This window comes from Dryobates pubescens, chromosome 4, assembly GCF_014839835.1.
Source record: "Dryobates pubescens isolate bDryPub1 chromosome 4, bDryPub1.pri, whole genome shotgun sequence".
Classification (NCBI taxonomy): Eukaryota; Metazoa; Chordata; class Aves; order Piciformes; family Picidae; genus Dryobates; species Dryobates pubescens.
The window spans coordinates 13,489,425-13,516,223 of NC_071615.1; the positions used below are offsets into that span (position 1 = coordinate 13,489,425).

General features: G+C 38.7%; 1 protein-coding gene across 3 annotated transcripts in view; it reads left to right on the forward strand.

Annotated features, from left to right (window-relative positions):
• Positions 1-26,799, forward strand: part of GRIN2A (glutamate ionotropic receptor NMDA type subunit 2A) — a 175,738-nt gene that overhangs the window by 68,170 nt on the left and 80,769 nt on the right. The window lies entirely within an intron of this gene.

The window sequence follows — 26,799 nt, forward strand, 5'->3', positions numbered from 1 at the left end:
GATACTGTATTTGATTTGTGCTGCTTTGATTTAAGTTCTTCAGTTTCTGCCGAGGGAGCAGAATCTCCCTGCTGTTGTACGTGCCGCAGGCTGGTAACAGGCAAAGCCCCAGGGACCTAGAAGTTTGAAATGTTAACATTTGATCCTCCCATAAGTATCATGAAATACCTTCTTGTGTGGCTTCTTGTGCAAATACAAATTATCTAGATTAATGTGACCATATAACCTCAGAACCTGTTGAATTTCAGCAGTAATAAAAGTGATGGTGAATGAGGTGAATGTGACTGTGAAGTTTGTTCTGGTAATGTTCTTCTGCCAAACTGCTCCCAAGCACTCCTGCACCAGACTGTTTTCAGGCATATATTATTCCATGCTTAGGGCAGAAGTCCTTAAGTGGCAGGTTCAAAGTAATTTCCCCCTCAACCATATGCTACTTTAATGGTGACAAGTGGGAGTGAGGAAATATGCCTCTGCCGCAGTGTTAGAAAATGCATTAGTTTTGTGTGTTATGGACTTGATGCTTCAAAATGTGCTTAGCAAAAGGAATCAGAAAAATCCAAGAACCAGGACACACAGTTGATACACCCTTTGGTATCACTTAATTCTTTAAGGCTTCAGAGAACTCAAATGAAATAATAAAGTCTTCAAGTGGTTTACATTGCTCCGAGAGGAATTGTTTTGCCTGGCTGGAAAGGGTGGAATTTAAAGGTCCACTTTATGGTCCTGGCTATTTAGTTAGTAATGCGTATCTTCTCAGCCTTCCAATCAGTCTATGCACGTGCTCAGGTGTGTTGATTCACCTTTAAATTGAAAGCTAACCTTCACATATTAAAATATAGCTTCTAACTGGTGTTTTAAGCATTTCTGTTCTTTACACAGGAAAACCTTTTTATTTTTGTTCAAGAGAAGTTGCTGGAATGAGTAAATTTGGGACAAGTTTCAGTAAGATTCTTAGTGAGAATTGGTTTGTAACACTTTCAAGCCCAGTTCCTATTGCCTTGTCTTATAAAATAGTATCTTTCACTCTAAAAGCTTTTTAGCTTCCCAATGAACAGATTGCACATAACAGTGTACTTGATTTTGTCCCTTTAGTGGCAGTGCTGCTGAGGCCATAGGGCAGTAACAGTGGTGGATTTGGCTGAGAATGAGAAATGCTTGTATGTGTAACTCAGACTTGAGCAACCTCCAAGAGGAGTGTAGAAACCTCTAAAAGGTGGTGATGTAGTTACCAAGGTAGCCATTTCTGAATTTAGTTTAGGATTATTCCAGGTCTTCCCTAGGGTTTACTTAGCACAGAGGATGAGGCTATAAATACAAGTGTTAGGGACTGATTGATGGGATGGACTGTGAGAGAGAGATCTCAATATGTGTTTAAGATACAGATCTGTGACAGTGATGGTTGAGGAGACTAAGCAAATGTATTCCAAAAGTATGAACTGCTATTAAGGTTCCTATTGGTTAACAAGATTTCCAAATGTTTAGATGGCTATGGAGCTGTGCTTCACTTACAGAACTGCATTTAGCCACCACAGACACTTTAAGGTAAGCTTGAAAACATGGTGTTCCTGGTGTCCCTCCTCTCTCTTCCTTGTAGAAAAATCTACTCCCCCACAAACTCTTGTGCTTTTTGTATGTGTTAGTGACTATTTTTTTTTTTTATACAATTGTTTATGGTAATCTGTATAAAGTTGCTTGGCAACTACTAAATCTCATTTGTGAGGAGTTTGCATACAGCAGTTCTGGGCTTGAAAGTGTTTGTAATGATCTTGGAAGAGGGAGTTGTGTCCAGGAAATATTCCTGTATTTCATACTGGGAGACTTACATGCTGGTTAGAAAGGCTCTTCTGTGAGGATTCCCTTTAGTACACCAACTCCTGACCAACATAATTCTTGCAAAGATGAAGATATATTTTCAGTGTTTAAAATGATGATTACAATGAAATCAAAGGAGTTGGCGAGGCTCCTTGCATAATATGGGAAATACTGGATTTTTGCTCTCTCTCTTCAGTCCTGTAGCACAAAGAAATGATAGGGATTTGGCCAGAACAGCCATGACTCAATCTTTTTATCCAGTAGGAGCTTTGCTGACTGCTGGGAAGAGACTGTGCCCTCCATCTGGCATAATTCCAACCTTCTGCTGAAACATTTCTCCCCATGAATGGCTCTTCTGCTTACTGTATTCCTGTAAGAACAAGAAATGATATTTCCCACTTGCTTTAGTAGTGAAGTATTTAATATTAATTCAGTCTTGACATGAAAAGACCATACTATCAGTTGCCTTGGTGGAGGAAGGAGGTCTTGGTATCTCAGTTGTATGTTCTTATTTACATTCATCTCTCTCTGTCTGAGATCTGACTTTCACCCAAGTTGGCAACGGTGAACGGAGATAATCTGCTTTTTGGTGGTCTTTGGAGATACCTGCATACCAAATGAATGTTTGCTCTTTTTGCACACTGAGTGTGTCATCTTATGATTTCTGTAATTCTGAAGCTTGTGCTTCCTTATCTGGTAGCCCCACTCTGTCAGTTTTTCAGTATTTTTGGGGCAGTACCAACCCACCTGTAATTAATCATGTCAGCCATCTAGCATGTTTCTAGTACAAGATAAATGACAATATGCAGTATCTCTTGGCACTCATAGGGACATCATGATCTGTGAAACTATGCTTATCAGAGGGTGACTGTAAAGAACAGGGAAGAATTTCCAAGCAAATTGTACAGATGGTGGTTTTGTGTGTACCAGTTCCTCTTCTGAAGTTTCTAATGACCTTAAGGCTCTGCAGTTGCCACTGGGCAGCTTTCAGAAGCACAGAAGAAGCCAATTGTGGGATTCACCTAAGATTTGTAGCTTTTATACACTTAATTTCCTGGATGCTCCAATGTAATCCGGTTACTGTGTCTTGTTGGCTCTCTTGAAATAATACATGTAGATGATGTTAGTTAACGGTGGTGTTTCTCTCAGAGGACTAATGACAATTCTTAAACATACACCACTTTTTGGAAAAATATAATATGTTAATAATATACCAATGCCTGAATAGGAATTTGGGCTCTGATATGCCTTTGGACTTCACTAAGTTGGACACCCACCTTGCTGGGGGTGTTCAAGGCCAGGTTAGATGAGGACTTCAGCAGCCAAGTCTAGTTGAGAGGCATTCCTGTCCATGCTGGGGAGGCTGGAGTAGATTATCTCTAAGGTCCTTCCAAACTAAACCATACTGTGATTCTAAGCATCCTCTAGAAATTGAGCCTTGAGCCCATAGGACATTTTACCCTTGCACTGCATGCAGCCTTGGGAACAGCATTTAGCTTTCAGAGGAACTTCTCTCCTGTAGAGTGAATTAAACTGAGTAATGTTTTATTCTTGTAAGACACAGTTTTTTTTTTTCCTAAAGGAGAAAGAATTTAAAGCCTTTAGCAGTGCAAAGCAGAGAGTTAGAAGTATCAAAGGGAAAAAGATAAGGGTAGATTGTTTCTTTGACAGTTTTGTCTCCCTGCTGTGCCAAGTGACAGCCAACATCTCATTTTAAAGAAAAGCTTTCCATGCTGGAAATGGTGGCTCAGAAATTCTGTCATTTGGCCCAATCCAAGCCACGGCAATTTAAAGGACTGCAAATCCTGAGGCAATAGGATTCAGCCAAGGGCCATCAAAGCCAAGTGGGGCCAATGTGACATTTTTCTTAATGCTTTTAAGTAATAATGTTTTGAGTTATTTATTTTGAATGGTACTTTCTGAAAGAAAACCCAAGCACGATCTATTTACTGTTAACCCGATTCTGATGGACAGTTTGGCTCTAAGATTGCTCTCTGAAATCAAAAAGCTGCATTTATTCATGGAGAATTTAGATTTCAATTTAGAAAAGCACAGCAAAAAAAACCACTCCTAATGAAATTAAAGCTCTGGTCTCATCTGGCTGTGTGTCTGGGAAAACTGCTAAATTCAGCATGTAGTCATGGGAGAGTAAATTATTCTAATTTTATTTATTGATTGGATCAGTGCTAGGTTAAACTAATATCATATTAAATTCTTGCATTCTTCAGCATTGATGTAGCATTTTGCAACAGCACAGATAAATATGTAGGTGTTGTCTGAAGTTGAGAGATCAATTTTTAGACTGCTTCACAGACCTTGCCAAATTAGTTTATGCAGTCAGAAAACTGTTTGCAGTGGGACTACTCATTAGGACTGTCATTGAAGATTTTAGTTATAAAAGGAAACTTGCTACCTGTTTTTAAAATTTACTTTTTGTCATTAGATTCCTCCTCCCCCCCGACCAAGAATGCAATATGTAAGGGAAAGGATCATGTATGTAGATACAGAATATAGGATATGAAGTAGGAAATTTTTGCTGGTGGACTACGAGAACAGTCTGTGGTTGATTAACCTGACTGAGACCCTGAGACAGAAATGGAAAGTATTATAGAATAGCTCTTTCCCACATGTGAAAACACGATAATTTACTAACTCTCAAACTGTGTTTGGTAAATCACAGAATCATACAGAATCACCAAGGTTGGAAGAGACCTCAAATATCATCCTGTCCAACCTGTCACCACAGACCTCATGACTAAACCATGGCACCAAGTGCCACATCCAATCCCCTCTTGAACACCTCCAGGGGTGGTGACTCTACCACCTCCCTGAGCAGCAAATTCCAATGGCCAAAAACTCTCAGGGAAGAAATTTCTCCTCACCTCACAATGAAAGTTTGATACAGCCTAATTGTTTTTGTGTGCTTGTTTCCGTTTTGCTTCCCAATCTAATGTAAAGTATCTTCAGGGTTAGAGAGAGTATTTTGTTGGTCAGCTTTGAAGAGACAGTTGCATTCTTACAATTGTGTATTCTTAAATGTACTTTGCCAAGTGGCAACATTTTGTTTACTTGGAGAACCATAAACGAGTACGTAGAAAATTTGGCAGGGGAAAACCCAAACTCAAAACCAACCAGCAAACTTAGAAGCCTTATAGGTTTTGGTGGGTTGTGGTATGCTGGTTTTTTGTTTGTTTGTGATTTTTGTGTTTGTTTTTAATTTAATTTTTAAAAACCTTTTCCTACTTCTATCTTTTCCACTACAATACAAAGCAGTGGGAAACTAAAGAGGGCAATGACCAAAGAGTAGGATGCCACCAAAAGAACAGAACTGCAAGCTTTTCTTAGCAAGGTATTCCTTCTATTCTGCTTGTAGACCTGGTGATTCTTAAGCACTGAGCTTGTGTGTTTCTTGTGGTTTGACTTCTCAGCTTGAACTGCTATTATATTGGATTATTGGGAGCCTAATCACAGGTATGATGATACAGTAACTCTAGTTAAAACTCAGTGCAGAGCAAAGGCAGTAAATCACACTAGTTGGTTTTATTAAGAGAAGTAAGTCTGTAATAAATAATACATTATTACTACTTTTATTTAGTAGTCTACTAAAGTACTAAATAATATTATTGATACAATTAATATGAATTTGAAAATTGCATGCTCAGGAAAAGAGTGCACATTTTCCTTGACACACTACTGGGTAATCTGACCTACACTGAAGATGCTTAGGACTTTTTCTTAAGTGTAAGTAGGACCTGGAGCTGAAACCTAGCTACCTGCTGTTTAGTTCCTGTAAAACCTGAGAGTCAAGTTTTTCAGTCTATGATTTAGATCTGCCAACATGGTTGTTATAAAATAAAACAAACCAACAACCAGTCAAAAAAACCCTGGGCTTTCTGAGCTGTCTGCACTGGAGGTGTACTAAGGCTGGGCCCTGGGGTGGTGATCATGGCTGAGATATCTGTGCAGGTTAGAGAGAATGTGCCACCTCTGTATGTTGTGTTTCCAAGGAGAGGAGGCAGTTGCTGGAGGCCTGGGGTGTTTTGTACCTGCCTCTCAAAGTGCTGCCTTATGCATTCTGAATTTAAATACCTAGTTCTGGAGGAGCAAGAGGAGAGTGGTACAGGGCTTTCTCATCTTTAATTGTGGACTTGCTTTGCCTTTTTCTTGATCCTTTAGACAGCCTTGCCTAACAAATTCCAAGATGAGTTTCCCATGCGTTTTCCACAAACACTGCATCTCTGACTCAGCTGTGTTTTAATCACTGCATCTAATCAGTGCTGCTTTCTAACCTAAAAATGAAGGTTTCCTATTTGCTAAAAAATTAGCAGTTCTAGTTAGACATTTTATCTTAACCTACAAGAGAGAGACAACTTAGCATGTGCTGCCTTGTGGTCAAGCGAAAGTGTTTGCAGAAGTTCCTGTGAGATGTATGATTCCGGCTCAAGCTGATCATTAAGGTGGTTGAGCTTAGCTAGACCTTTCCCTGGGCAATGAACTTCCCCCTGCCCACAACTCGTGTTTATATGTATTAAAAACCCCAACATTTTAAATGGCTTTCAAAAAGAGGACAGAAATAGGGAAGGTTTATGAGCTGTTTTCCCAGGAATCACTTTCCTAAGATGTGATTACTCCGCTTTGCTTTCCCTCAACAGGATAATTACAAACAGACGCGTTGGGATAAACTCCTCTATGTTTAGGAATCATTCAAACACTATAATGCTGTGTTTGTGGAAAGCCTGTAAATTAGCTGTGAGCACTCCAGAAATCATGATTATTGCTCAGCACACACAGGGTTTGACACCCACAAACGGGCTTTTCTTGCTGTATATGGCGGTTTTGTTTGTCTCAAATGAGGTTCTACACAGTATGGGTCACTTGGGAGCTGTATCTCTCTTCCACTTCTAATTAAAACAACTTATTTAAAAAGAGGAGGAATTTAATTTTCCCTTCATTATTTGTAAAAAGCCCAAAAGTGATTTCTATCATAGCCTTCTAAAGACAGAAAAAATGCCTTCCACAAAACAGCAGTGTTCCTCACCGGAGAAAACATCATGCTGGGAGATTCTAAAGCAGCCTCTCACAGATCTGGAAACTAAAAATTCACCTTTAAAAAATCTAATGGAAAAGGGTTGCACTCTTTTCATTACAAAGAGACAGATACTTGCTTTCCTCTGGAAAAGGTGGATGCTCTCTGTGCCTGGGTGACAGTCAGCTAAGCACTTGGGCATTGCAAGGCTTTAAGTTTAAATTCAGAGCATCAGATTTCTCTCATCTGAGATTTGCCATGTATGGAAAACAAGGCATGCCAGATCTGCATAGATGGAAAGTGTTGGGGTTTTTTTTCTTAGTGTTTGTATATGCCAGTTTGCAACTTTTCATGTGTGTGTTTAAAATCAGAAAAGAAAAAACAAAATAGGTTGTTTGTAGTTTAATTCAGTAAATGAATCATAATATGGTGTCCTCCAGTCAAAAAACTTTAGAACATGTGTGAGTTGTGTTTGGAAGTTATGAGCATATCCAGTTCTGGGATAATCCTGACATTAAACTCTAGTAATCCCCAGAGCCACCCCTGCTGCCTTCTGATGACACTCTTTGATCTTCTGGATCATTCCCTGCCCCCCCCCCCCCCCCCCCCCCCGAGAAAGGCTGATTAGTTGAAGAGCTCTGAGATCATTAGTGTTGGTGAATGTGGAATATTGATCAGAAGAAAAAGACCTCTGTATTTGGGAGAAACATACTCCAAACATGATAAAGACTCCACTGGGATTCCTCATAGACCTAGAAAATACGGAGCCATTTTGGTTAAGATATTATGAAAAAGGCTTGCATAATTTGTAAGAAATGGCAAGATAGGTACTTAATTTCCTGTTAAGATCAGAAGTGGAGGTCTTCAAGTCATTGCTGTTCACCCGCTGTAGAACTGTTGGCGATTTTGGATCAGGCCCTGACTGTTTCAGCATTTTGCTTCTGGAAACTGCTACAAATACTATTCTGGAAAGTGATGAAGTCTAATTTCTTACCAGTGCTAAGTGAAAGAAAATCCCTGCAATCTTATGTGTGTATTTGTATGCCTGATCTGCATGATGTGTTATGAAATTTGCTACTCCTTTCTGTAGTATTTAATCAGTCTGCCTGTGTGCAAGTGTAGCAAGGCTAACTTAAATTCCTGTCAGTACACAGAGTATTACTGACATGAGAGACAGGGATGAAAGCACTGTGGGAGAATTGTAGCCTGAAGAAAATTTCAGCCAGTCCACCTTCATTAACTTAATATGGCCTTGGCAAGTCATGAGGTGTAATCTGGAAAGAAACTTGGAAGCCAGTGGGATTGTGGAAAGGGAATTGGGATGTGACAAGGATTTGTGGCCAGCATTGAAGAAAGAATATGTACAGAACTCAGATTGTGGCCTGAGTTCCGAAAAAAAACAAAAGCAAGCAAGCAACAAAATTCTTTATCACTGCTTACCTTCATCACAAGTTTCCACAACATCTATTTGCATTAGTACTACTGTTCTAGTGCTTAATTTGGCTGATGGGTTAATTACAGGTAATGTTCTTCTGGTAGTAACTGAACTAGAAATCATTCTTCTAGCCCCTTACTGGAAAAGAAGTGAAATAGTTTTGGCATTATAAAACTCATTTGATTAAAATTAAGTCTGATACTTAAGCTTTTAACGACTGAAGTAGTAAATGTCTGGTTCTGCAGTGGTTTCATAGTTTCTTCAAATTGCTCATCGTATCCTCGGATGCATGAAGAGCAGTGTGGCCAGCAGGGCAAGAGAGGTGATTCTGCCCCTTCACTCTGCTCTTGTGAGACCCCACCTCGAATACTGACTGCATCCAGTTATGGTGTCCCCATCATAAGGACACAGCTGTTGGAGTCAGTCCAGAGGGACACACAGATCGTCCAAGGTCTGGAGCGCTTCTGCTGTGAGGACAGGCTGAGGGAGCTGAGGATGTTTAGCCTAGAGAAGAGAAGGCTCCTAGGGGTAACTTACAGCTGCCTTCCAGTACCTGAAGGGATCCCATAGGAAGGCTGGAGGGGGATTTTTCCTAAGGCTATCTAGCAATAGGACAAGGGGGAATGCTTTGAAGCTGAGGACGACTAGGTTTAGACTGGGCCTTAGGAAGAAGCTCTTCAATATGAGGATTGTGAGACTCTGGAATGGGTTGCCCAGGGATGCCTCCTCCAGGCCAGGTTAGACGAGGCCTTGAGCAGCTGAGTCTAGTTGAGAGGCATCCCTGCCTGTCATGGCAGGGAGGTTGGAGCAGATGATTTCTAAGGGCCCTTCCAACCTAAGACATTCTATGAACTATTGTGACACTGCTTAGTATGGTGGAGTCGGTATGACAGGAGGAAAACATTATTACTGTGTGTATATAGCTGTGTGTTTTGGGGCACATACAGGGATTCTATGCATCATGTGTATTACACATCTTATTGTTAATATTTTTTATATAAAGAAGTTATGTAACAAATAGAGTCCACAATTTTGTCCTGAAAGAGATTTGTATTGCATGGTCTCCAAATGTCAGACGTAGCAGTACCTAGTTGTGTATCATGTTGTGACTTGGAGTATCCTAGAGGGAATCGCACAGTTTTATGACCATTTAGAAGGCAGGACTTGGAGGAACAGATTATTTCAGAGGTTCTTACAGTTGTAGGCTTTACTTTTAATCCTATAGCTCCAGTCAGCTGTTGTCACTTATTCATAACCCCTAAAATAATTGGATACTGGTAAATATTCTGTTATGCAAGAGGGAAGTATGCTAATCATGCCTAATGAACTCTCATGTTCACAGCTCTTATGCTCACAGTCATCACCAGTGCCTGTTTGGGAGGTGTATGCAGTTTGAGATCTGTTTTAATGGAATACATTTGCTGTTCTTTTTTGTTGTTCTCTTCATGTAGTTTACTCAGCATGTTCCGTTGGTTGCATTAATTGATTGCATTATTAGTATTTGTGTTGAAATATCCAGGTTTTCATATCTCTGCAAAGATATTAAACCCCAAAACTATCAAAACCAACCAACCAATCAAAACAAGCAAACAAAAAGGCCTTTATGCTAATCTGCATGACTAAATTAGAAATACAAGAGACAGCAAGAGACATGGCTTGTCTTCTAGTGTAGCAGCATTTCTTGGACTATCTGTCCAGAACATGAAAAGAGGATGTTGCAGCTATATGCTGGGCAGGAAAACCAAAAGTGAAGTAATTATTTGTTGATTTGAAGGTCTTGGTAAGAGTGAAAAGCAGAATGAAGCTGAACAGCTGATATGTATGTAATACGTGACCTGCAAAACCTGCCTTAAATAAATGCAAATCTTGCATAAATGTAAAGTGTTAGCCTATCCATATTGTTTCCAAATAGTCACTTGATGCTTACAGCTCAGAAATAGGAAATATAAATCCTGAAGATGAGTTTAAATGGGTGCATATATGATTTTCAGATAGTCTACTTGATCAATTTCATTTTTTTAATTGGAAGGTGATATAATTTTTGCTTTGCTTTGCAGTTAATCATTTATATTACAAAAGTCAGGGAGATTCTAATCACTGCTGTGTTGTGGGTTTGTTTTTGTTTTTTGTTTTTTAGTGTCATTACAATCTCTGAATCTAATCTAAACTTTGAAAGTGTGATTAGTGTAATAAATTTCAATAATGGGAGACTAAGTCCATGATCAGAAAATAATTGCAGAAATAACTTATTTTGCTCCAATCTGCATCCCTTGCTCCAGTCCCTGCAGTGTTTCAATATCATTCCTCTCCTTTGAGGTTACTGCTCTGGCAGCAATGAAAATCATTTCCCATCCTTCATCACCTTCAGAGCAGAACTGGCCATTTTTAAGATGGATGAGAGACAGCAGCCTGTTTAAGACAACCTGAGTGATTTTGCACTGAAGCAACCAAGGAGTATTCACATGAATCTTTCTTCCATCTGCACTACAGGGTGACTGCTGCCAACGGGAGGTAACAAATTAGAGGTCAATAAAACTGGGGGTGATGGGACACGTTGGTTAAATGATTCCAAACACATCTGACTGTAATATTGATTAGCAGTCATTGGCCTGAGAAATTTGAGCAAAGTCTGCTAAGCTACCTGCAGCAAGATTTCCTTGTCTGTAGATCTCAGAATACAGAACATGTCCAATGGCAAGACATATTAATGAAAAGATCTTAGGGCTTTGTGCTCTCTCAAAGTTTGATCAGAAGCCAGAATGTTCTGAAAATGTAGTGGTTGAATGCCATAATTTGCCAAGAAAGTAATGGTAATTCAAATAATAATACAAAGACCTAAATAATCCGTAAAGTTCCATTGAAGCAGAATCTCCTACAGTGAGCTGTAAATTGCTGGTGGTGTGGCTGCCATGCCTTCCCACAGCAGTTACTTAAACGTTAGATTTGTTATCTATCCATCACCATTCCTCCCCCCAAGTCTTTTGTAGAGCTGTAGTACTTAGAAACTGGTCAACAAACCTTTTCAAACAGACATACTTTAAGCTCTTGGTGAGTATAGTACTCTGAAACACAGGTGATGAACATGAAAGAGGTTGGCTAAAGTTTTGCTGATCTTAGACTACAAATACCTTGATTTTGTCTGGAGATCCTGAAAAGTTTAAGTGCATGGACCTCATCTTTCTGAATGGGGCAGGAATTTGTCCTAAGCATTGCAGCAGATAAAGGTGCTCCTGTTTTCATATAAATATGTTCTTCAGCTGCTGCTTGGTGGGAGTGGGAAGAGGTCTGTGTTAAACATATTAAGAAATTGAAAATGTTTAAACAGCTTGGCAAACTCATACTCATGAGTAGGATCATGCATCTAGCTGTGGGTTTCACAACCCACTGCCCAACACTTAAGGAGAAACTGAAGAGTTGACGAAGTCTTCTTGGTGTTAGCAATTAGACACCACCCCACCACCACTCCCCCACCACCTTCCCCTTTGTATCTCTTCCATTTGTTTCCTGAAGAAACTACAATAATTTTTAGCATTGTCTTCTCAAATTCTTCTGCTCATTGTGTACCAGCTTATATAATGAGAATCTCTTCTGTATCCATTTAATTTACAAATACACCAATGTACAAATATTATTGCCCAGCTGAGCTCTCATTTTGATTTAGTGTTCTCATTTTACACTAATAATTTGAGTCCTTCCTTATGAGCAGACAATACTTTTTCATATATGATTATTCCTGCAATAGCACCAAACATCTGTGTATTGTTTTAATGAGGTTATTTTAATTTATATTTAATTCTCTGCTCTGTGTTGCCTTTTGCTCACAAATACTCCATAAAATCTGTTCTTTCTTAGGGCTTTAGATGAGGTTGTAAGAAAAACCATTCTTTTTCTTGGGGAAACAAAATGTAATATTTTAACTGATCACCACAAGCTGTTTGATATTTTCACAGTAAGAAAAAAAAATGGTAATATGTCATGTTTCTATGAAGTGACTGTAAAATAATACATTTAGTTCCTTTATGAGATTGGCTGGAATAAAAAAGAAATCAAAGAAACATGTTCTTCTTCATCTCCTGAAGGGCGATGAAGCCTTCAGTGTGCAAACATCTTACAGTGCACACAATTCTATACATAGTGTATTTTACAGGTCTGATTTATTTTTTTTTTTATCAGACTACAACAGAAGTTACTTTTTTTTTCTTTAATTTTTTCCCAGCTTTAATTTTTACCCAGCTTTAAATTTTACCAGAATCAGATGATGTGTTATTGTTTGATACAGAGATAAAATAAGTGAAGTTATATCCTGTATTATGGGTATGCGTGGCAGCACGTTCTCCTCCACGTGTAGTAGTACAACCAGCTTTGCCCCAGACTTAGTCACTTGTAAGAGGAGACAGGAAACTATTTCTGTATGGATGGTTCCAGGATGTTTCCTGAACTGTAGCACTGAAATGTGACTTGTGCTAAATTATTCTACTGATTCCTGGGGATAAGGAAATCTTCCAGGAAGGAAGATATACAAGGAGATGCATTATGCTCGCTTATTCTAAGGCTATACTCCTTATTAACAAGGGAACCTGTTATGTCTTTGAAAATTAATAGATATTGAATTGCAGCTTTTGTGAAAATGCCTTTTTATTATATGGCCATGGTGCCAATGCACTCTGAAGTGACAGCTAATTGCTGGCTAAGCAACATTACTGAGAATAATGGGGCTAAATTACTGTTGTAATACAGTGAGTTAAACTTATACTAACTCTCACTAATTTTATTTCAAATCATGTTATTCTTAGTATTTGTTTAATGATAAGGATGATTAAGAAAATGGACTTTTGTAAACGGCATTCCTTAATGTTGGTGATTTGTGTCCAGTCACTTCTAATGCTTTTTATTTGGGATGTATTTTATGGCAGTATGAATTCAAGTGACAGATGATTTCATACTGGTACTTTCAAATGAAGGTGTTTCATTTAAAACTGGGTAAAATTTCATACTGAATATTTTTTATCAAGGACCAGTGGTTGTCCAAATACTTTTTAATAATACATGATCCATGAATAGTGGAAGAAAATATCTCCTGCTACCCACAAGGGAGTTAATTTGCTTTGCACAATTTATCTATTTCTAATAGTGTCTCCAATGTGTCTGGCTCTATGTCACCTCTGGACAGCAGAGGTAGAAAATGTGTTGGAAATAGCTGAGCTCTCACCAGAAATGGCTTTCAGAGGCAGCATTATAGAATAAATTTTTACTTCTGGGATTCCTAACAAGGTGTCTGTCAGGAGCAAGACATTCAGCCCATGGGTCAGCAGGCATTCACATACCTGGACTACTTCTCCCCTGTGATGCTTTCTAACATCTAGCCTTACCCAGGCTTGTGTTGAAGAAGTGCTCACTTTTCAGTGTGTGGGCACTCCTGCTATCAAAGGTCCTTTGTTCAGTGATTCTAGATTCCTTGCCAGTGATTTTCAAGTCTGTGCCAGGCTGTTCTGCGCAAGGAAGGCTGAGTAGAGAAAAAAAGATGCGTGGTGTGGGACATGGACCCATTCCCTGCAGCATGTCTTTGGTAATGCAAACATTGTCATTTATTCTTTGCGTGTTTTACAGTGATTCTTTGTAGTGACCTGTTCTTCATACCTATTCATGTCCTGATCCTCAGCAAATGAGTTTACTTCCATTGAAATCAGGGAGGATCAGACCAGAGCAATTCTCTACATGAGCTTGTTTCAGCTTTCTTCTCTTGAGATTTTGTTGATGAACTGGTAAACTGTTGCAATTGTATCAACCAATGTCTATCCGCTGAGAAGAACCATGGATCTCACATGAAATTCCATCTAACCAGGGATCCACCTCCTGAACAGCTTTGTGTAGGACAGCGATTCTACTTTCTGTGGAATGGAGCATATCACAAAAGATGGCATGGTTTGTACATTTCATTTTCTTTCCCAGTTTTCAATACACACTGTGCAGGAGGACTGCCTCATTTAGTAGGCATTTGAAGAAATCAATATCTTTCTCCCTAAAATGAGCTGTATCTCCTCCTGAACAGAGGACAATCCTTGCCTGCACAAAAGTGGGAGATTCAATTCAGCTCCATTATTCACCTTCTTTTAATTATCTGTTAATGTAACATGAAATATCATCATCTGGCAAACTTGAAGTCACATTACTTTTGTATAGGGAGTTGTAATTCATGGAAGGTAGTGCCAGTACTGCCTAGTGAGAACTGTACAGTGAAATCTTCCTCATTTTTTCCTGCATTTCTCCCATATTCCAGGAATTTTGTTTGAGTATATTGCAAAGGATCAAGCCACAGCTTTTTATTTTCCTTTTTGGTAGTACATCATGTCACAGTAAGCTGAGGCAAGTTTAAGGATCAGTCCTAAAATACATATTCTAGTAGGATGTTTAATTATGGTGAAATATTATACCTGCTGCAAATAGCAAGTATCAGATAGAAATGGCTGGGGTGATGCTTTCCAGTCACAGTATTTTTCAGTCTGGATTTTGGAGTTATTTTTAAAGGACCTGCAAAAGAAGAGCAATCTTGTAATCTGTAAACTGAAAATTGCCATTCTAGGGTATGGCACCAGGGAACACAAATGGAGACAAATCAAGATAAGCTAATTTAAGGCAAAGCACAATCCCTTGTGTCTATTACATTGAAATCTAAGATGCAATTGCAACTTTCTTAACAAGCTTTGTTACATAAGGTCCCTGAAATGTAATGAGGGCTATCTTTCATGTGTGGAACTGAAGGCGCTTAGCAACTTGTAAGAACAGGTGTTTTGTTTGTTAGCAGTTCTACACAAAAGGCTTTTTAAAAAGGAACCCTAAGGATTGGCATCTAAATCCCTTTGATGCAGAGTTCCATAAATGAAAATGAGCAAGCACCCTCAGTTTGTATTGGTAGACAATCTATTTCAGGTAACTAAGGAATTAAACATTTTTCTGAGGAGACATGGTGTAGCATGAATAAAATGGGCATGGCCAAACTCTCATATCTGTGCAGATGCTCCTTCCTGCATGAACATACACACCTTCAGAGGCTGTTGAGCATTCCAATCTCCCATTGAATTCAGATGTGAGGGGACTTACAGTTTAGTTGCATTATGGATACTTAACAAAATCTATCAACTGTTTCAGTCTATACTGATATTAGTTAAAAATCTTTCGTGTTTTCTACTTAGGTCAGAAAAACTCTGATGTTTATTTTCCTATTTTTATAGGAATTTATAGAAGTTTTTGATTTGTGTGGCAACAGCTACATGCAGAGTGCTATCAAAAGCAACTAATAACAATTTCTGGCATTGAAAACATCAAGTCAAATAATGTGTTTTGTTGTTTATTTATATTCAGTACAAGGGTTGTTATATTTCTCTCTTACAACTGTGAAGGTATTTTGCAGATTTTACAAGATTGCTTCAGTCCTCTTTGTGCTGTATATTGAACATTGTATAAACATGTTTTCTATAGCTGGAAATGAGATACTCAATTTGCCATAGCAGTGCAGGATTTACTGTCTCTAGTATGACTGTCAAATCTGTAATAATTTCAAGAAAGAATTACTATGCCTTGCAAGAATCTAAACTTAGCATTTAGAATACTGCCTTTCTTGGAGTTATGTTTTCCCTTTGATATTTACTGTAAACCACAGCCACACTTAAAGATATTTGCCTCTACTTAACTAAGGAAAAGTAACTTGAACTAAGCTGTATTATAGAAGGAATGGTTTTATTGTCCATGTAAAAATCTCAGCAATTTGTTGGTAATATATACCAATATGTTGGTAGAGCTTTTCTGCCCCAAATATTGTTTGCTCCTGGGAATAATGCTTGGCAAATCTCTTGACGTGTGATATTCTTGCAACTAAATAAGTTGACACATTCTAAAAAAGCATGCCAAAAGGAAAATGTAGATTTCAGTTGAAGGTGTGGAACAGTGTGGGTAGACTCAGAAAAGCTAGATGCAACGGAGGTTTTTGTCTACATATATCCATCACGTTTGTCATTTCAGCTTTGATTCTTCAAAGACTGCAATGTCCAGCAGTTCACGGGAAGATCTCCTCCCCATCTGCTCTGTCCTGGTGAGGCCACCCCTGGAGTATTCTGCTCAGTTCTGAGATCCCCAGTTCAAGGACAGGGAAATACTGGAGAGATTCCAACAAAGGGCCACAGAGATGATTAGGGGACTGGAGCATTTCTCTTACGAGAAGAGGATGAGGCTCTTTATCTCAGAATAAGACGGAGAGATTATCTTATCAATGCATATAAATATTGAAAGGGTAGAGGTCATGAGGATGGGGAGAGGCTCTTTTCAGTGGTAGTCAGCAATGGGACAAGGCACAATGGGTACAAACTAGGACACAAGAAATTTTGCTTGAACTTAAGGAAAAACCTCTTTCCTTTGAGTTTGTTGGAGTACTAGAGCAGGCTGCCCAGAGAGGTTGTGGAGTCTCCTTTTCTGGAGATATTCAAAGCCCTCCTGGATAAGTTCCTCTGCAACCTCCTCTAGGTTTACTTTGGGGCACATTCATATGAGGAGAATTCATTCTAAGATATGCAGTTAGTCATTCTCTCATCTTGAGCTAGGCTGACAAGTAAGTACTCATATGGATCATACATATCAGAATTTTGGTAACTGAATTTGCTTCTGACTCTGCTGCTATTAAATGTACAATGTGAAAGGATGTTCATTGCTAGCTTGATGGGCTGATCACTGGCTTTGAGAAAGCAGGTCATTTCTATTAGCATAATGGAAGGGCAGCCATAGCCTTGCCCACAGACCAAAGATGGTGCTTTAAAGACAAGAGCATAAAGGACTGGTTAGGCCACACCTTGAGTACTGTGTCCAGTTCTGGACCCCTCAGTTTAAGAAAGATGTTGAATTGCTGGAATGTGTTCAGAGAAGGGCAACAAAGCTGGGGAGGGTCTGGAGCACAGCCCTATGGGGAGTGGCTGAGGAAGCTGGGGTTGTTTAGCCTGGAGAAGAGGAGGCTCAGTGGAAATCTTATTGCCATCTACAACTACCCGAAGGGAGGTTGTAGCCAGGTGGGGGTTGGTCTCTTCTCACAGGCAACACCAACAGAACAAGAGGACACAGTCTCAAGCTGTGCCAGGGGAAGTTTAGGCTGGATGTTAGGAAGAAATTCTTCCCAGAAAGAGAGATTTGCTATTGGAATGGGCTGCCCAGGGAGGTGGTGGAGTCACTATCACTGGGAATGTTTAAAAAGAGACTGGATGAGGCACTTAGTGCCATGGTTTAGTTGGGTGATAGGTTGGACTTGATGATCTTGAAGGTCTTTTCCAACCTGGTTAATTCTGTAATAAAAGCATAAATAGTATTTCCCTGGAGTGCCTACACTTCTTCATACTTACTGAGTGAACAGAAGAGCAGAGTAGCACACTGAGTATTTTGAAAAATGATGGTTTTGTGGCTTTTCCTTCCAAAGGCAGGTGAGTCAGATTTGTGCTTCTTTTTGAGCACCCAAACTACCTGGGGAACCAAAATGCATATGCCTTCTTGAAGAGATTGGAACTCTTGAATCTCTTGTCTTGCAATCGTCTTATTCTGCTACTTGGATATATTCTACAAATCTCTGTTGCCATGGAAAGCTGCTCTGAATGACTCCTTGAACTCTGCTCAGCTTTCCCCTTAAAAAATTTCCTGCCCATCTGTCTGCCTGTTTGTCCTGCCCACTAGCCTCTTGCTGTTGGAGTTCTCTCTTCAGTTCAGTGCTGCTGAAGCAGGCTAGTTACACAGAGGTGGCTAATCCAGAGTCCTAGCTCATGAAGGAAAAACACAGAGTAGAAAATAAATTTGCTTTATATTTCTTTTATTTGCTCACCATTTGGTGATAGTGGGTGGAGGGGGAGGTTGTTTGTTGCCTTCATTTTCAGTTGTTAAGTGTAGATATATGGAAATGACTTAGTTAATGGTTTTCTGGCTTCTCATCATCAACGCAAGTGAGAAGTATTTTACCATTCAATTGAGACCAAATGTTTTCAGATAAGGAGATGATGTCTTGAGGCATTTTTATTGCTATTTAATTATGCATATCTTTCTATGTCTGGCATTTATGCACACATGCATATACATGCTATAAGTAAGCAGCCTATTTGGCTTGATTCAGCTGCCATTAAATGACAAATTGTTGCTGATACTGGATTTAATGCTGGGTTCTTGTCTGTAGCATATTTAAGTGCTATTGTAGGTAAGTAAAATTTTGATTCCATTTACAGGGTTAATAAATTTGGATGGTGCTGGTTTTAAAGCTTCTAATGTCAAAAATATACGAAAATCCTGTCACAAATTTTGTTTATTCATGAGCTGAAAGTAGTCATTGCAGGGTTTTCTTGTGCAATAGTTGTACTAAATCAGATAGCAAGACTGACAGGGAATCACACTTGTCCTCAACAACTCTAAATTCTCATAACTACTTTTTCTTTAGGCTGGAAGTATGCAACCCATCTCTAAATTGCTCTGTAGTGTCACCTTACAGTTAAGAGAACTGCTCAGATACCACGCAGCTGGAATCAAAATTTGTCCTGAGGATGAATTATTGCATAGCATTGATCCTTGACAATTTTCAAAGCTAATCAAGAAACTTACATTTTTTTTTTGATTCCACAGCAATAGTAATATAAACTCATTACATTTTGTTCAGCTAAAATATTAGCATTACACTGAAAAAAAAAAGTTATCAAATCTACATATTTTAATTTAGCAGGTACCCCAAAAGATGTCAAGTAAAGTGGATTCTAGCATATTCTGTGGGTGGCTGAGAGTAACTTGTGTGCATGTTTAAACTGATAGCTGGGGAAGAGTAAAAGTCATTTGGGTGACTGATTTTGGAAAAAAAAATAAAGGCTGATAATGTAAAATGCTGTTAATCAAGGCAAAATGTGGCCACTGTGCTTTTTAAAGACTAGTGATAGGACCTTTTGGGGCAGTAGGGCTGAAGTATTAGAATTAAATATTATTTGTTGCAAATGTAAAAATTGCATATGAACAAGCTTCTCTTTTTTATTGAAAGAGGAAGATAAACCACTGCTTTTTCATTCCTTTCTCTTTTTGGAATTCCTTGGAAGTTTTAGACTCTTCTTTTGTCCATCTGCCTGTTCTGAAACCTACCTATCAGGGGGTTCTTATAACCTATGCAACCTATAACCTCTACAAGGTTATTTTCAGCAAGCTTGGCCATTAGCAGCAGGGTTGTTGTCAAGATTTATAATTAGAGCTTGCTATCAGCTCCAAGAAATAATATACTTCAATCTAACCTAAATGCTTTGCCTTTATATTCATTAAAGTTGCCCAGATTGCCCATAAATCAGGAGAAGCCCACCTCTGATGGTCTTATGGGAGCTGATGTGGTTCAAAGTGAATGAACTAATTGATTTGATAGATAATTCTCTATAGTCACAGACTGAAACTTGATGAGGATGAGAAATTGTGCATAACCCAGCATGGGTTTTTTGATAGTAAAATATGTAATATCTCAATCCTGATAGGAAATGGTGTAAGTGTTGGTAAATGTTCCCAGTGCGAATATTAGAGTGTGATAGCAGGGATGAATTGTCTTGGTACCAAGAGTTTGATTTGTTTTCCAGAAACCTGTCTTGCTCACTTGGCTGGTATCCTTTATCCATCCTATGTCTTTGTGGTATTTTATTTCTAGAATTGAATTATGATGGGAGTTACTCTGAAATACCAGTAGTAGGAGAGGAAAGTAATCCAGGCTTTTCCTATCCTTGTATGCCCATTTCTATCCTTTGGCCTTTTACTGGGCTAATTCACAAGTTTACTGATGAGCTCTTAATATTTCTTATTTCTGTTACCTGGTGAAAAGCTTTCTATAATTCTGATAAATGATTCTTTTGTTGTTGTTTCTGAAAATGTCTCTAGACCTTCTTCCTTCCAGCCAGGACATTTTGAAAGTTTTGTGGTTTCTTTCTTCCTCATTTTATAGCATTGTTTCATTGTTTAGTTTTTTTCTCATCCAGTTAGCCACCTCGTACAGAACAGTTCATCCTAAACTTTCTCACTTTGCTGTGAGGAGAACAGAAAATGGACCCTATTTTCTTCTAATGCCATCACCACAACTTTGTTGTGATGTACCAAATGTGAATTGGTGGTAGATGGAAGTTCCCATACAGCAGAAAGCCAATTCCTTTCACCAGTATTGTTAGAGTATCTTCACAGCAATTGCCTTCCCTGTCTTTGAAAAGTCATTAACTTTCCTGATTGCTCTCCCATCATTCACAACAACTGTTTGAAGAGCTCTCTGTGTGAACTCAGGTGTTCCTTGAGCTGAAAGATGTACTGCATGGCTAATTTAAAGTCATTTTCCCATGGAAGATGAAGTATTTTTGGGCTCTTCAAGAGACTATTTACTTGCGTCAGTTTAGTGCTGACTAATTACATGAATAAAGCAGGAGGATGCTGCTTGTACAAACCGTGAGCAAATCAGGCACCTAAGTTTAAGAAATGGCAAAATGTTTCTCTGCAGTCATGCCAAGTGGCATAAGAGAAATGACACTCCTTGCTAAATGATATATTAGGTCACACTAATTTTTCCATGTTTCTTTTCATGGTGAAATACTTACAGGAAGTAAAAGACTTGTACAGATCTCATCTTCTCCATAAGGGAAAAATATCTTGTGATGATGCTAACATTTTGCACTCATGTACAGGAACACATGATCTTGTGCAGGTTGGAGGGATTGATTTATGTGTTGAAGAAGTACTTGAACATACAAAGCAAATAGAATTTGCCTGAAAATACTTTTTATTCTCCCCTATCTTCCTTGCAGACACCAATACTCTACTTCTTGCACACTGGGATTCCCTTTCACCCCAAAAGCTGTGAAATAGCTAGTACTCATCCAAACAGAACCACAAGTTTGCCTTCCTCATGAAAATATTCAAGGTTAAGACATTTCTGTAACTGTGGAATTTGAATTTTACCTAGAAAGGAGGCATATTATGAATCATCTCTGTTGGTCTGCATGAGCCTTTTCAGTTTGGTCACAGGCTGTTGGTGTCATTTCAGCCATTGAAAGCATGTTTCACTTGTTTGTCCTGGTTTAACAGGAGAGACAAGCTGAGACACCACAATTTCCAGTGTTTGAACAATTCATGATGTGTTGAAAACCCATATGGTGTGCTCCAGCCCAGGCAATGGTTCATGAACTCTGTGCAAAACTAGTTGCCTTCTTTAATTTAGTACTGGTGTTTCACTATAATAGCATGTTGAGTTTCTTCAATTTATTGGACATGATTCTGTATTATTCAAAGTATGTAAAGGATCAAACCCCAGTGGACTCTGCAATAATCTGTAGAAGCCATATTCTTGTTCCTTTGCATTTGTTTATTTTCTAGCCTGATATAGAGAAAAAATAGTGACACAATTCAACTCTTGTAGCAGGACCAGATGAGCCAAACAGGTAGTGTAAAATTAAATTGATATATTAAAGAAAAAACCCCAAAACAGAACACAAAACCTATCTCTTGTCTGGCAAAATTCTTAGGGTAAAACCATGACCTGAAAATATAGAAGCCTCTGCAAAATGAATCCCTGAAGGCTCCCTCTGGAAATGGGAAAGAACATGCTTGATTAAGCTGGTGCTAACCTTTCAAAACCATGTTTCTCTGATATTTATTCCTTGAAATAATAAAAGGGGACATGTCAGATGTTGGAAAGCTGTAACGTATTCCCTTGCTTGCTACTGCCCTTTTCTAACTTGTGTTCCTCTCCCAGAGCAAACTTTTTATTTTAAAAGTAAGGCCTTGGTTTGTCCTTTTTGCTGACCTTTATGCCTTGTGTGGCTCTGCATTTGCACCAGTTAAATTATAGTAACAAAATTTCCATCCCTGTTCTGACTCTGCTAGAAAGCCTTGGTCTTCTCGGTGACAAATGGTGAAATATGTTCACAGGTCTATGTGGGCAGATTTGGAGAACTTAAAATGTATTGTGCAGGGGCTGCAGAGCCCAGGTGCCCTCCTTCACAGAGCCCAGGTGCCCTCCTTCACAGAGCCCATGCTCTGCCTCCCCCTCCTCTCTCCCGCCCAGCTCAGCACATGCTCTGAGAAGGCTGGGAGTTGCTAACAAGGACAGGGGAATGGGTCAGGCTTCAAGTGCAGCAGGCAAATGCAACCCCACTAGGGCTGGGCATGGGCTGTACTGCAGCCTTTCTCAGACTAATAGCAGCTGGGGGGTTCTGCATGGGGCAATGGTCCTTGCTGGGGGATGCCTGGGGCCTGGGAAGCTCCATAGCCCATACATGAGGGCAGTAACATAGTTCCCAATGGAGAGCTTGGTATCAGTAGAGACCCACAGGCATGGATCTTGTGTGGTTTTGCCGTGTCTCAGGCCAGAGAGGTGACAGGTCCTTGGGAAGCAAGTCTTTTCTGCTGTTTGCAATAATTACTAAATTATTTCCACCCTCACATTTGCTCTGCTTTGCCTGAACGTACATAATTTTGTATAATTTCCCCTAAATTGCTCCCATGGTAATAATGGGGGAGGTTTTTTCCCCTGGGCGCCTTAGTGAGATGTTTGTGTTGGGAATTGCATGTTCTATACTGTTAATGAATAGAAGCAGAAATTTAATAACTTAAGAGTTTAGAAATGTGCAGGGTATCTTGGGAGGAGAGGTTTCCTTTCAGCTCCTGCACTTCAGTGTTTGCATTTACTGGGTTTTTATTCTTTTTTTTTGCCTGGCTCTGTGTAGTACCACAAAGGGAAACTGTATAGCTGAGACCTAGATAGTCATGACAGGTAAACACAATTCACTTCACATTTGCCAGGGGATCACTACATCATTTCAAGAAATCCAAGAAAAAGGGTATGAAGTTAACACACTGCAAGCCACATTATTTGCCTACATTCGAGATTGGTACAAATAAGTTCCTTCTGTAGATTTTTGATGTGATGCTGAATTATTCAGCTTCAATTCATGACTAATCGCTGGCTTTCAGTATCCCCAGTCTTCATAAAAATGCCAAATAACTCCTGTAATTCATTAAACAGGAAACAGCTTGCATTGTATATGCAGAGCTTGCACCACATGTCCTAAATCTGTTAGAAAAATGGAAATTCTAAACTGCAGTGGTGTAAGATAGGCGCAAAACAGTTTTGTCTGTATCTCTGCAGGAGATACAGAGTGAATAAGAATGAGGTAATTATGATCATGTTAAAGTCCTACTTGCAGTCCTGTCATCATAATCTTATTTTAAAATGAATGAAATCATCCTGTGGATTGCTTTTTAATCTGTGTTTCATATTGTTTCTTGTTTCTTGTCATAATGTATTCTTACCAGTGAATGACTCTCCTTAACAACTCTGCCAAGTGAACGATCAGTTTGGCTTTTTATTGACCCCTCATTTGTTTTGGTTTAGTATTTTGTTCTGATTTAACAAAAGGTATGCTATTTTAGATAGTAAATGTTTTTTGCATTAACTAACCAACTCTTGCAGCTTTTTGCCTAGTAGGCATAAACTCCTGTCAGGGTTTACCTCGGCTGTTACAGCAGCTGCGAGCATGGCCCTGCTGATCTCTTGGAAAAACTGGAGCTAGGAAACTGAGATGGCATGAAAATAACTCAGGATGAGGTTTCAAGAGAAATATTCCTGTAATATGCTGGAACTGGGGAAGTGTAATGTGCAGTTCTGACAACAGTGACAGATTGATAGTCTTGATACGCTAATTAAAAAGCAACTTATCCTAATATATTAATCTATGAAATGACAGCACCAGGGAGAGCTACCTTGTTTTGTGCACAAGCATGGGAACGATGAAGTGCTCTGTCCTGGAATGTTATTTTGTATACAACATTAAAGAATAATGTTAAGCAAGAAGCAACTGAAGGATTACTTCCTTCTGTTGTGCAATGTATGGGGAAATGTTTTGCTATCAACTCTATGTTCATAAGCTAGTCAGAAACAAAAAGTTTCCATTTGTTCTTTTTCTCTTCTTTGCTGTGTTTTATTTCCATGGTTGTGGTAAAATCCAGCTGAGAAGCTAAACCAGAAAAAAATCAACTAAAGCATTAGTTAATCATTTCCATAACTATTTCTCACTAAATTTTTACTCTCAACATTTTAGGGTTTTCATGTTTTGAGTTTTACCTGTGGAATTCCTTTGTATAAATGTTTCTTGCACTGTATAAATGTACAGCTTCCTTGCTTCCTCCACCGATATTCTCAGTAGCTGAGACCACTTTTTCTGAACCCAGAGTTATTTTCACCATATAATTATGATTTTTCTGTTCACCATTGCCTGATTTTGACTAAAGTTCACATTCACAATCATGTGAAATGGATTTATGTAATAAGAATGTGAACTTTAAAAGAATATTTAATGGAAACTCCTTTCATAAACTATTTTTTCTAACAAAATGTTTGCAAAAGGAAAGGATTTATGCTTAGTACTTTTTCTTTGTTGTCAGATTCCTGTAAAGCTGACAGAGGCTGTTGTGCACAAGACAAAGTTCATAGCCAGGGAAGAGGATAGGACCTCCTCTAAGTTAAGAAGATAAATATATCTATATTTACTAGATAGGCCACACTTGGGAATGTCCTTGTATATTGTTTGTGGCCCTTGGAGTCTTCAGTTGTGTTACTGGAGAAGTTCCATGTGATGCATGAAGGACCATGATGTATGTATTGTTTGAAAGAATTATTCCACTACATTAGTAGCCATAAATGATATATAGAAATGGGGTAGAGTGAAAGGATGTGATGGAAATAATCTGGTTAATTTATTACAAGTTTTTTACTTATGTTTATTGTTATTTGGCCCAATCACAAATACAAAAATAATATAAGGTAAGAGCTGGAGAAGAAAATCAAAGCAATTAACTTTGCATTATGAAATTTCTTAATGTTCAATTAGGAAGCTACATCAAACTTGGGTTCATGGCACTGTATCTAGATACCTAATTTACTTTTTAATTGTAGATCAGTAATTAAACCATTAAATGCTGACTCTGAGCAGATTTTCTATGAGCTGGACTTCTTTAGCTGTAAATGTCCCCAGATGAAAAGCTTGTTTGTTAAGTTATTTTGAAGTATACAGTGCAGGTCACCAGCACCTGATGCTTTCAGCAATCAAATCTTCCTAATTCACTATCTTTAATAACCCAAACCCACTTCAGATCTGGTACTCAGATGGCATCCAGAATGCCATCTTTGAGGTACCAAGGAAGCCATGACAGATTATTTCATTACCACTACTAGTTTGTATTTTGTACCTTCAAGATCAGCATTCAGGATCTGACCCAAGGTGTAAGCCTTTTATTGCTATCAAACTATATAAAATCCTGGTGTCAGGTTCTTAACACTTGACAAGTGATAACAATCTTTCTATTAAAAATGTAGACATTCAGTTTGCTTTGAATAGTTTTCTGTAGATAAAATGCAGAACTTGTAGAGCTAAGTTACCCACTAACAATTGGAAGTTTAACACCACTTTGCTGTGAAACCTAAGTTAATTATTCTGGTTCTGTGCCCTGCAAGTGAAAACAGGACAGCTGTTTGCAACCACATTCATGAACCTCTTTAAATTAAAAACACTCTGTGTGTCTTTCCTGTAAAGGCTGCACAAGAAATCATGTATGGTTAATATCTTATTTTTAAATCAAAAGCTGTTCTTGCAGCGGGAGTTCAACCTTTATCTATCTGAAAATGGTACACACAAGTTCAGGAATAAATACTGAAGCAAAATGAAAACAAAGAATTATATAGCTTCCTGTGTATGGTGTTGGTGGTACTCTAATTGTGATGTATAGAAATCTAGAATGTGAAATTAAAAAAGAAATTTAGATCTTAATAGCAGCTTGGTAAAATAGACCAATGTAAATATTCATAAATTTAGTGCCAACAAAATACTGTGGCCTTTTTCTGATGGATGTTGTTAATATGAAGCACCTGCCCCTATGCTGTATAAAATGCTATCAATGCTCTAAAAGCCTAAGACAAATATTACTTCCCTTGAAGTCCTTTCATGAGGACACCACCAGCTTGCTGGTTATCCCTGCACTGCTGTCCTGTCAACTCTAAGTTGGACATCAATGGGCCATGTACTCTGAATGGAGCATGATCAGTAGTGAGCTCACGGATGGTAGTTAACTCAGTACCTGAGGGTAATAAATCTACTTCTTCAGAGTTTGACAGCTTCCACCAAGTCCAGTGAACCTGTAGAAATGAAGTATCCCTCTGACACTAGGTCTAGAATACAGAACTTCTTCATATAGATACAGCATGTGCATTGCAATTTATTTCTGTTGTAACTAAAGGCTGGTATGAATTTGTTGAGTCTCATTCCTAATATCTTTCATGAAACTAAAGCTACCTGCTGGAGATGAGCTGTTTCACAGTGGGTGGCTGTCTCTAGGCAGTCTTCTCAGTAAATACTGATTTGACTTATTGTCTTCAAGTGATCAGGCACTCAAATTTCCTACTGGTTTGTCACTTTATGGCAAATAGTTTAATTAGTTGTAGTACTTATGATCAGTCTCACATATT